The following is an 11,484-nucleotide window of genomic DNA, read 5'->3' on the forward strand; positions in this document are numbered from 1 at the left end:
GCATATAACCTGGGATACTACACAAGTAGGAAACACATACAAAGAGAAAAAGATTGTGGCACTACCCATATACACTCAGGTGTTCCATACAGTATACTCACACCCCTTGCTACTGTAATGACAGCACATAGAAGCATGTTATGTACATGGAATTAAATACACTAATTAAATGTCATTACCCTGCTATTTTATCAGACGTGAATGTGATCAATGGTTACCTGGGCTAAGCTATGCTTAGCAGGTGTAAGCATTACTTAAATATAAATGCTAAGCAGATTTGCGCACTAGTAAGTGAAGCCTACACAGTGTAAGCACCTATACATTTAACTGTACATTAGCACTGCTTACTGTCGAGCAAACCCGTGCAAACCTGCTTAAAGCTGCTCAAAACTGCTTTAACCACTCTGTATCCAACAGTCCTTGTTCTCCCTAGCAACAAAATAAACAGCCCTTGCAGATCTTGAACCCAGGACCCAGTACACTATAGTCACAGCAGTTAGCCGCTAAGCCATCGGAACTGTGAAGATGTCTGTTGTTTTTCAAATATATCATTCAGTACACATACTGAATAGTGGTGAACAACTGCTCTGACTACTACAATTGTTTAGTACTTGTAAGTGAAAAAGCTGTTGAATCAGCCATGTTCTTATATGTAAATATACATATCTCAGATTAATATGGTGGGATACATCTGAGAAGGTATACACAACACTCATGTTCACACATAAAATTATATATATGTATATATGTATGTATATATGTTTATACATATCTATATATATATATTATATATATATATATATATATATATATATATATATATATAGAATATATATATATATATATATATATATATATATATATATATATATATATATATATATATATATATATATATATATATATATATATATATATGTGTGTGTGTGTGTGTGTGTGTAAAATACATATTCATACACACACACACACACACACACACACACACACACACACACACACACACACACACTATATATATATATTTGTATATATTTGTATATATTTCTATTTCTCTCTCTCTTTCTAAATATATATATATATATATATATATATATATATATATATATATATATATATAAAACATAGGCTCATGACATGCAGTGGAGTCATACCTCAGCACCATAACTCTCAACCTGTTAGTGCAAGGGAACGTAATGTATGTATTGCAGTTTTAAATGTAGAATGTTGCTACAGTGACAGGGATTGTGTCAACATACATGTTGTGAAGGAAGGCTCTTCTGAAACTGACATGTATGCCATCAGTTACTGACAGACATCATACAATTATCATCGTGAAGTACCACACAAATCACAGTAATAATCCTATGGAATACAGAAGCGATATGAGCAATAAACATGGACAGTCTGAAACAATCTGATCAGTCAGGAGTTATACACAGAATGCCTTAGTGCAACAAATGTGGAACAAGCCAGACAAAGGGGATGTTTAGAGCCATGAAAATGGGGATATATCAGGAATACTTGACTAGATAAGCTCACACAGTTGATGCATTCACACCCTCCTGTCTGTCCTAACACATATTAACTGGAGGAGCAGTGATCCCAAGCCACATACTTCATACTAGTTAGTTACACACATCTTCACACCAGGCCATTGCTTTGTCAGAAATACACAACACATATGGTGGCCAGGCAACAGTATATCTGACAAATATCTGGACATAACATCACACTAGGTTAAATACAATAAGCTGCTAGGCATGTCACTAAGCACTGTCTACACTACAGGCAGACTGCCACAACACTAACCCAATTTACCTATGGGGAATACACATGCAATTGCAAATATAGCAGGCACTACAGGTGTGTAACATCATGGGGTAAAAGATACCAGTGTGAAAGTGCATACTGATCCCAACACAGTTACAGTCACATGCGTTCATAGGTTGGTACTAGGCCATTGACCCTAGGGCCTATACAAGCCTAGCCATAACAATTCCCTGGCTATTTCTTCCCACAATATTTACTTCCCTGGACCCCTGTCTAGCAAGGCGACTGATGTGATTCCCGGGGTAAATTTCCTATCTCCCATCCAGTTGTCAAGGTTTCTTTTGAAGAGGGCCAAGGAGGCACTTTGCTTGACATGTATGGGCAGTCTATTTCAGAGTATGGGGAGTCTGTGGGTCAGGAACCTATCCCTCCAGCATGTTTTGCTCATTGTGATTACAAGGTTTAGGTCCCTGGAGTGTGTGGCTCTGATAGATTGGGATTTATTTAAGTGCAGCATGTCCAGCAGCTCTGGGTTTGACATGGTCTTGTATGTTAAGCAGAGATCACCTCTGTGTGGATGATATGTGACAGAGTATAGCTGGAGTTTTTTCTTTTAGTGAGGTGTTTCTGTGGCCTTTCCAGTTGATGCAGATATCTTGTGAGGTACATACCAAATGGGGCATTGTACACTATGATGGGTCTAATGAGAGATGAGTACAGTGGGACAATGACCTCCTTTTTTCTGGATGAAAAACCCTTAGTGATGAGGTGTGCCACATAGAAGGATTTCCTGACTGTTGTGGTGATGTGGTTATCGAAGGTGAGACCACTGTCCACCTGTGTTCCTAAGTCTCTTATCACAATTTCTGTGTTTAGTGTACTGCCACCTATGTGGTAATTCATGGGTACATGGTTTTTCCCAAATGGGATAACTATACACTTCTGGGCATTGAGCATGAGCCCATGGCTCTGGCACCAAGCATCTGTTTCTGTAAGGCCCTTTTGTAGAATATCCACATCATTTGTGGATTCAATAATGGTTCCCAGTTTGCAGTCATCTGTGAACTTTGTTAGCCAGAGTCCCTTAGTGTTGGCCTGTACTTCAGAGAAGTAGATGCCAAATAAGAGCAGTCTGGGGACTGAACCCTGAGGTACTCCACTTGTCACTTGACTGGAGCTGGATTTGGAGTTGGCTACTTTTACAGTGTGGGTTCTGTCAGTAAGCCAGTTGGCAACCCATCGAGTGACGTAGGGATTTATACCCAGCTTAGTAAGTTTATCTATATTTCTGAGTAGGGGATGGTGTCAAAAGCCTTGGCGAGGTCCAGATAGGCTGTGTGGACTGCCTTACCCTCATCCACAGCTTTGGAGACTGATTCAAAGAAGTCAATCAGGTTCAGGAGAAATGATCGGCCCTTCACAAACCCAAACTGGGTGGGGTCCAGTGTTTGAAGGTTGCCAATGTCTTTGTTTATAAGTTCCATGATAATACATTCCATGGCCTTGCAGATCAGGCTCATCAGACTGATGGGATGGTAGTTCCCAGGATCCAAGGTGGATCCCCCCTTGTGGAGTGGGATAACTGTAGCTGTGCGCCACTTAGTGGACACAAAGCCTGAGGTGAGGCTATGATTAAACATGACACTTAGGTGAGGTGCCATTTCATTTTGTAGTTCATGTAGTACACAGCCCGGGATGTCGTCTGGTCCCATGGATGCTGTATTCTTAGCTTTGGAGAGTGTGGTTTTTACCTATGTGGTCATGATTACTGGAATTTGGAAATCTTTCTGTATTGAGATGGCCCTTTAGTGGGTGATGGGGGTGAAGCTGGCACTGAATCGATCTGCCAGGATATTGGCAATGTCCTTGGGATCAGTATATATAATGCCATTCTGTTGTAGCTCAGAGCAGATCTGAGCATTGCCATTTAGATTCTTGACATAGCTATAGAATGCCTTGTGGTTGTCTTTGGAATCTTTGGCAGTTTTATTTTTGTAACTAGCTTTGGATGATTTTAAGAAGGATCTCAGCTTCTTATTGAGACCGGAAAGGGAGTTTTTTTGTATTCTGGGATTTTCCTCTTTTCTGCAACAGTTTCTTCCTTCTGTTGTATAGTTTGTTTATGACAGGGGGGCACCAGATTGGCTTCCTTTTTTGGAGGAGAGCATTTTGGTTCTATTTGGGATGGCACGATTAACGCACAAGTGGATGTGCTTGTACAGTTTTTTAGTGTAGGATTTGGCAGTCAAACTTTCAGTTCCCATTTGCATGGGTGTCATGAAGTTTCTCACTTCTGACTTGAGTAGCATGAAGTTGGCCATGGAGAAGTTTTTTACTGATGTTTCCTTACTGGGGGGGTGGGGGTGGAATGTGGATGTTAAATGTGATTATCTTATTGTCAGACCTAACCAACGAGGGGGTGACCACTGGTCTGGAGCATTGATTTCCCATGATGGTAATGACCAGGTCCAGGGTATTTGAGCCCCTGGTGGGACTATGGATTAATTGATCCAGGGAGTTGGACTTTATGAATTCCAAGAACCGTTGGGCAAAGGTGTTGGTACACGTGTAGTTTTCACAGTTAATGGCAGGGTAGTTGAAATCACCCAGTATTAGGGTGTTTGGCTGTATCTTAATATTTTCCAGAATGTTTAGAAAGGTGTAGTGAGAATCTTGGGGCATGGTGGGGGATATGTAGCAAGCTACAATTTGGATTGCAGTCTTACCTAGTGTTAGTTGCACCTGAAGAATTTCGGGTGCATTGTGTTGGGCAACTAGCCTGGAGGTGTGAATATCCTTGGTGAATATGGACACTCCTCCACCTTTAGTGCTTCAGTCCTGGTTTGGTGGCTGAAAAGTGTGGTAAGAGTTGTAGCCTGGTATTGCAGGGGTGCTCTCTGGAGCCTTGAACCAGGTCTCAGTTACTGCACAGATATCGATGTTCTCCATTTTTAGGAGTGCCTCAAGAGATGGTAATGGTAAGCCTATGTAATAGTACAGTCGATGGGCTGTGTGAACAAAAGTCATCATCATATTTGCCACTCACACACTAACCATACATATACTGGCCCAATTCACAATGTAGTCTGATGCCTGACTGTGGTATGGGACATGTCTCAGTCTCGGCCTACAAACATATAGGCTGACAGGGTATCAGAAACTGGAGCAGCATGCACTGACAGACAGAACAGGACCAAGAACATTGACATCTACCCAGTCTGTACACAGGCCAAATAACATGATCACAATACACTGCTACATAATGCAGACACTCTGTCAACAATCACCATAAGTACACAGACCTCACTACTGTACAGACTACTACAGAATATCCAGGTTTTGTCCACAACTATTAGGCCTCCTTTACATTACATGTCTGGCAGTCTGATATATCACTGGCTTAATATCAGGAATTGTGCCATTAAATAATGGTATACTGTGCATATCCACCTCTTACTGCATGGCATATGAACAAAGGGTGACAGACTTGGGGGACAGAGGCACAAACACATTGCTAATATTGACATACTGCAGTTATAAACTGAGAACATCGCTGGTGTAGCAGGGTTTGTTGTGACATATCTCTTCTGAGGGATATGAAGTCAGTACCACACACGGATGTTAGCATTTCCTGAGTACAATAATCAGAGTATGCTACTGCATTTATGACAACAGAAAATGTGTGAGTAGCACACCATATCTCAGGTTCCAAACTCTGGCCAGTCTGCAGATAGCCCTATTTGTGAGATTTTTCTCAACCACATAACACTGTCATGCCAGACTTTAAATCATGCATAACAGCCATAGCCACACAAACCCTGCTAAACCAGCATTACTTCAAATGTAGAACAACAATACTTACATTCTGTCCCCATGTCTGGAACATCCCCCTCCAGTTTTTTGGCCTGTCTCCAGAGTGTTTGTTGTAAGAGGTATTTCCAGCTACCCTCTGTGATGCTGTTTGTCAAAAACCCACATAAAGTCTTGCTTACAGTGAAGAAGAAGGGCCAACACCCACTTGCACTGCTTACTTATAGGGGTGTGTTTCCATGCAGTTGGTTATAGGAATGATACCACAGGTGTTCCATATGCAATTAGCAAGTGGAGGACTACAATTCGTGCACAGGCCATCAGCTAATCATGAGCGTTACCTACCAAAGTCAAGCTGCTGCCTATGCAAAACAGATGCATTTTTCCACATCTACCAGAGAGGGGTTGAGAGACAGACAGAGGGAAAGAAAGACAGGAAGAGAGAAAGAGCTAAGCGTGTTTGTGTATGATCTGTGGGTAGAGTGAGGTCTCCGGGTATAATAATGGTTGCCTATATATAAATGTATGGCTGTGTATTGTGCACAACAACCTCTATGGTGTTTGATAACTGTCGGCCTTGTAATGTGACATTGGGACATATGGGTCTTCAATATGAAAATGTAGCAAAACCCACCCTGCAATGGATCCTGTTATTTACACAATCACACCCAACCAGGATACTGATGACACACACACTTGCCAGTACTGAGTTTCAAACCCCTGCCTAGCTATGTATGGGTACTATAGTGTCACACAGCTACCACAAGTGCCACGGCAGTTATATGTTGGAGAGCTGTACAAAGGCATCTTTGAAGGTGACTGACATCATCTGCAGTGCTAAAGAAGGGGTGAGGGATGTGCAGTAAGTGTGAATGCCCACAAAAGCAGGTGTCAACAAAGACTCACCCACTCTCACACATATTTTTACAGATGCCAGGACTAGGATTAGAACTCCTACCTAACTAGTTTGCTACACTATGGTATTATGCAGTTATAGCAAGCACCACAACAATTATATGTTGGAAAACTGTCCAAAGGCATCTTTGATGGTGAGTGACATCAGCTGGAGTGCTAAAGGAAGGGTGAGGGAAGTGCAGTAAGTGTGAATTATCACAAAAGCTGGTATCAACTAAGGCTCACATACTCTCACACACATTTTACAGTTGTCTGAACCAGGGTTAGAACTCCTAATTAATTTGCTACACTACAGTATTATGCAGTTATCGCAAGTGCCACAGAGCTTATAGGACTGAGATTTGGCCAAAGGGTTATTTCAAGGTGACTGACATTAGCAGGAGTGTTAACATGGGCAATGGGAAGTGCAGTGTGTGTGAATGGGCCATCAGTCATTCCTCTGGAAACACACACACACACACACACACACACACACACACACACACACACACACACACACACACACACACACACACTCAGTCACACACAACTTTACATTTGACAGGACTGAGTATACAAATGCTACATGAATACTGTTTTTTACTATTGTGTTACAGTTATCACAAGCACCACAGACACTATAGGGCTGAGGGCTACCAAAAGGAATGTCTACAGTGATTGAAATGAGCACATCATGCGATATCGGCCAATTGGATGTGTAGTGGTGGGACAGGCCTTATAATGGAATTTTATCTGTTATTGTCTTTCTCTTCCGCACATCTCTGTGTGTGTATGTTTGACATATTATAGTGTGTTGTCCTTGGATATGTGTGAGTATTCCTATCTAATGTTTGTGTCAAACATAAATGGTGTACAATTTGGTGTGTGTGCACAGACATCTGCAAATGACAGATATGTATAATCCACTATGTTGTCAGACATGGGCTTCAGTTCAATAAGTGTAGGAGCATGCCCAATATGACCTTCTGTATTGAGTGTGTGAATCAATTCCAGGTAGGGTTGTACTCCAGTCAAGGGTTTGGTGTTCTCAACCTACAGATAGCAACCTGTTTCTGCAGGATATCTGTAGATAGGTTGACAATATGGAGTCACAATGGGCGACAGACAGGGGGATACTGTAACTATTGCTGTCTGTGCTGCTTGTGTTACATGATTGGTATTAGCAGAGATATTCAGATATATGTAGTGTTTTACACTGTGATGAATTATGTCATCGACTACTGACAGATACAATTATTTGCTCACAGTCATTTACTGGAAATACAAGATGAATGAAGCTGAGTCCAGTGTTGTGGTTTGCAGCCTACACATTCTTGCACATGCCTGCCATTCTGGAGGGGTAGCTACAGACACTTGCTGATGGGTCTGTGTAAATGGTCCAGCACCTTGGTAGTATGATGGCTGAGGATCCCTTGTTGTACATATATTAACTTAACAGAATGGCCATATCCTGCTGTGTCCTTACCTCTCAGCTGTATAAATTCACCCAGGTTACCCAGAGGCAGGGCTCATATATCTGGTTAGTTCCCCTTCACATTGTGGTTTACAGGCAGGTTTGTAGCCACCCATTACTGGGTTTACAAGCAGGGCTAGTATGCCCACATATCAGAGTTTCAGACTTCACACACTCCATGACGTCCATGCATCTACACCCCCCCCCAATCTGTTATTCTATCCTCGTGCTAACAGTATGCAAGCGATATCTGGGAAGTATCCCTATATTTGGCCCTTCACCCCAGCAGTTTATGGATTGGACCCCAGTTCATGCAGTAGGACATTGGGGCACACTAGTGGGATTTGTCAATATGGCCTTGCATTTGTGTTCTGTTGACTGTGTTAACACAGACATATACACAGTACACAGGTGGAAGTACCCTAGACAGAGTACATAAAATGTAACAGTCAACTGCACACACCTTTGGAATTATACATACAGGTTAGCAGCACATTAATTGTCTGTGTAGTATAGAATACTGATGTAGTCTGGCCAATCACTGGCAGACCACAAAAGGCACAGTTATGAAGTAATGAGAGACTGCCTATGTCCCCGCACAAGGCAGCATAAGGGGAATGTCCCAGGTATATCTGTGAGTCAGCTGCAAGAAGCGTCCATATCTCACATGCACTCAGCTCACCCCACCATCAGCCACATGTTTATAAAGTGGAAAAAACACAAAATAAACTACTAAGATAGAAAAAAAAACGGCTTAAAAAAGCAGCCAGTAGTTTTAAAGTGCATAAAGCTCTTTTCGTTTAATAAAATCAAACTTCTTCAGATGTAAACATTCAAGGTACAAGTTTCAGTTAAATAAAATACCAGGAAGTGCTTGAGCCTGTCAGCTCACATGCTGTGATGACATCAGCAACAATAGTTAACCCTTCCTGTTCTACACAATATGAAAAAATACTGTTTAAAACTAAAACAAAGCTGACAAGCATGAACAAGGAAGATTGAAGCTATGGTTTAAAAGTAAAGTATACTGATAAGTATGCTGAAATATGTTTGGATAAGGATGCATATATGAGAGCTAATGATTGGCAGTAGATTTTTACGTGCCGACTTGCCAGGCCTGATGCACAACCTTCAACGGAGGAACGCCCATTCACGCATGTCGCCATACAGAATCGAACGGGACAATGTCTTACTGTGAGGCGACAACGCTACCGCAGCACCACCACGTCAATAGACATCTATATATATATATATATATATATATATATATATATATATATATACACACATATACATATATATATATATTTTATATATATATATATATATATATATATATATATATATATATATATATATATATAAAATATATATATATGTATAAATGTATATATATATATATATATATATATATATGTCTATTGAGGTGGTGGTGCTGCGGTAGCGTTGTAGCCTCACAGTAAGACATTGTCCCGTTCGATTCTGTATGGCGACATGCGTGAATGGGCGTTCCTCCGTTGAAGGTTGTGCGTCAGGCCTGGCAAATCGGCACGTAAAAATCTACTGCCAATCATTAGTGGACTGGAGGTCCGCTGTGGCGACCCCTAACCGGAAAAAGCTGAAAGACACAGCAACAACATATACATATACATCTCTATACATATATATATATATATATATATATATATATATATATATATATATATATATATATATACATACACACACACACACACACACATATGTATACACACACACACACACACACACACACACACACACACACACACACACATATATGTATATATATATATATGTATATATACACACACACACACACACACACACACACACACACACACACATATATATATATATATATATATATATATATATATATATATATATATATACAAACACACACACACACACACACACACACACACACACACACACACACACACACACACACACACACATATGTACACAAAAGACCCAAACAAATGTTCAGTGCTACACTAAAGTCCTGCCAAACGAAGCAAACAATATGTAAGTCCAAAAGAAACGTGGCAGGACACTGCTATGTCACCAACAGTTTATTAAAACCACAGAAAAATACAAAGATGAGCGCTTTCGGGTAACAACCCTTCTTCAGATAAAAACATAACATTCATTAAGAACATTTAAATAAATAAATAACCAATGAGCAATCAGTAAAAGACCCGCCTGTTCTTGAGGGCGGGCTTCATGGGTATTACATCATTCAGTCCTGGGCTCCTATGAGCCATCAACTCTATAATCCATTTGGATTCAGCTGCCTCTGTTATCTGTTTGATGTCTCCACCCCTATTGTTCAACCATACATTTACTATTGCCCTAAATTTAAAACTGTGTGTGGGATTCACTTCAATATGCCTATATAAGGCATTATGTATATCTTGATTCCTAATGGATGAAAGATGCTGTAATACCCTCCCTTTGAGCATGTTATTGGTCTTTCCTACATAAAAACAAGGACACCGTTCACATTCAGCCAAATAAACTATATCAGTGGTCCTGCATGTAGCCCTCGCCTTCAGATCAAAAACTCTACCAGTCACCGGGTGTCTATATAATGTGTCCCTGTTCATGTAAGAACACGCTTTACAAAGTCCACAAGGTACAGTGCCTATCGTCTCCTTGATAAATCTTCTACTGGTCACTGTCTTCTCCCTACATAATAAGTCCTTTAAATTTTTATTCCTCCTGTATCTAAAACTGGGGCTGCCGCCCATTATGTTCCTTAATTTGATGTCACTTGTCAAGATGTTCCAATTTCTATAAATAATGTCACATACATCTCTGATGTTACTACTGTATGTTAACATTAATTTAAGATTACCCTGTGTAGGACTAACAGTAAAGGAATCCCTCTGCTCCCCTTCTGCCCATCTGAGCCAGGGTTTAAACTTGTTCTTCCTAAAACCCTTACTACCATCTACTATCTTATTAACCAGACCCTCTTTAGAGCCCCTTTCTCGGAAACAGTCCTTGAGTTTGACCACTTCTTTTTCATATTGGGTATCTTCCATACTGATCCTGGAGGTCCTACTAATCTGTCCCTGTATAATATTAGGAAATGTGAAGCGGGGATGCATGCTATCATAACATAACAGGGTATTTTTCCAACAGTCCTTCCTGTGTAAACGTGATGAAAACCCTTCCTTTGTCTGCAGTACACATACATCTAGAAAATCTATCTCAGTGTATGAACTATTGATGGTAAACCTTAAGAATGAAGTCGTGGAGTGTAGATATGTAACAAAGGTCTCCAATAGATCACTATCCCCTCTCCACAAAATAAAAACATCATCTACAAACCGTGTGTATATTTTTATATATTGCATCCACCTCATGTTACCAAAGACAGTTGCTTTCTCCCAATAAGAAAGGACAAGGTTGGCATACGTGTTTGCGCAGGGGGTGCCCATTGCTACCCCCTGAGCTTGTCTGTATGCTTGTTGTACTCCTAAAGACACATTGTTTTCCAAGACAAT

Source organism: Protopterus annectens, chromosome 7.part0 (genome assembly GCF_019279795.1).
Source record: "Protopterus annectens isolate FY-2018-M chromosome 7.part0, PAN1.0, whole genome shotgun sequence".
In the NCBI taxonomy this organism is placed as follows: domain Eukaryota; kingdom Metazoa; phylum Chordata; order Ceratodontiformes; family Protopteridae; genus Protopterus; species Protopterus annectens.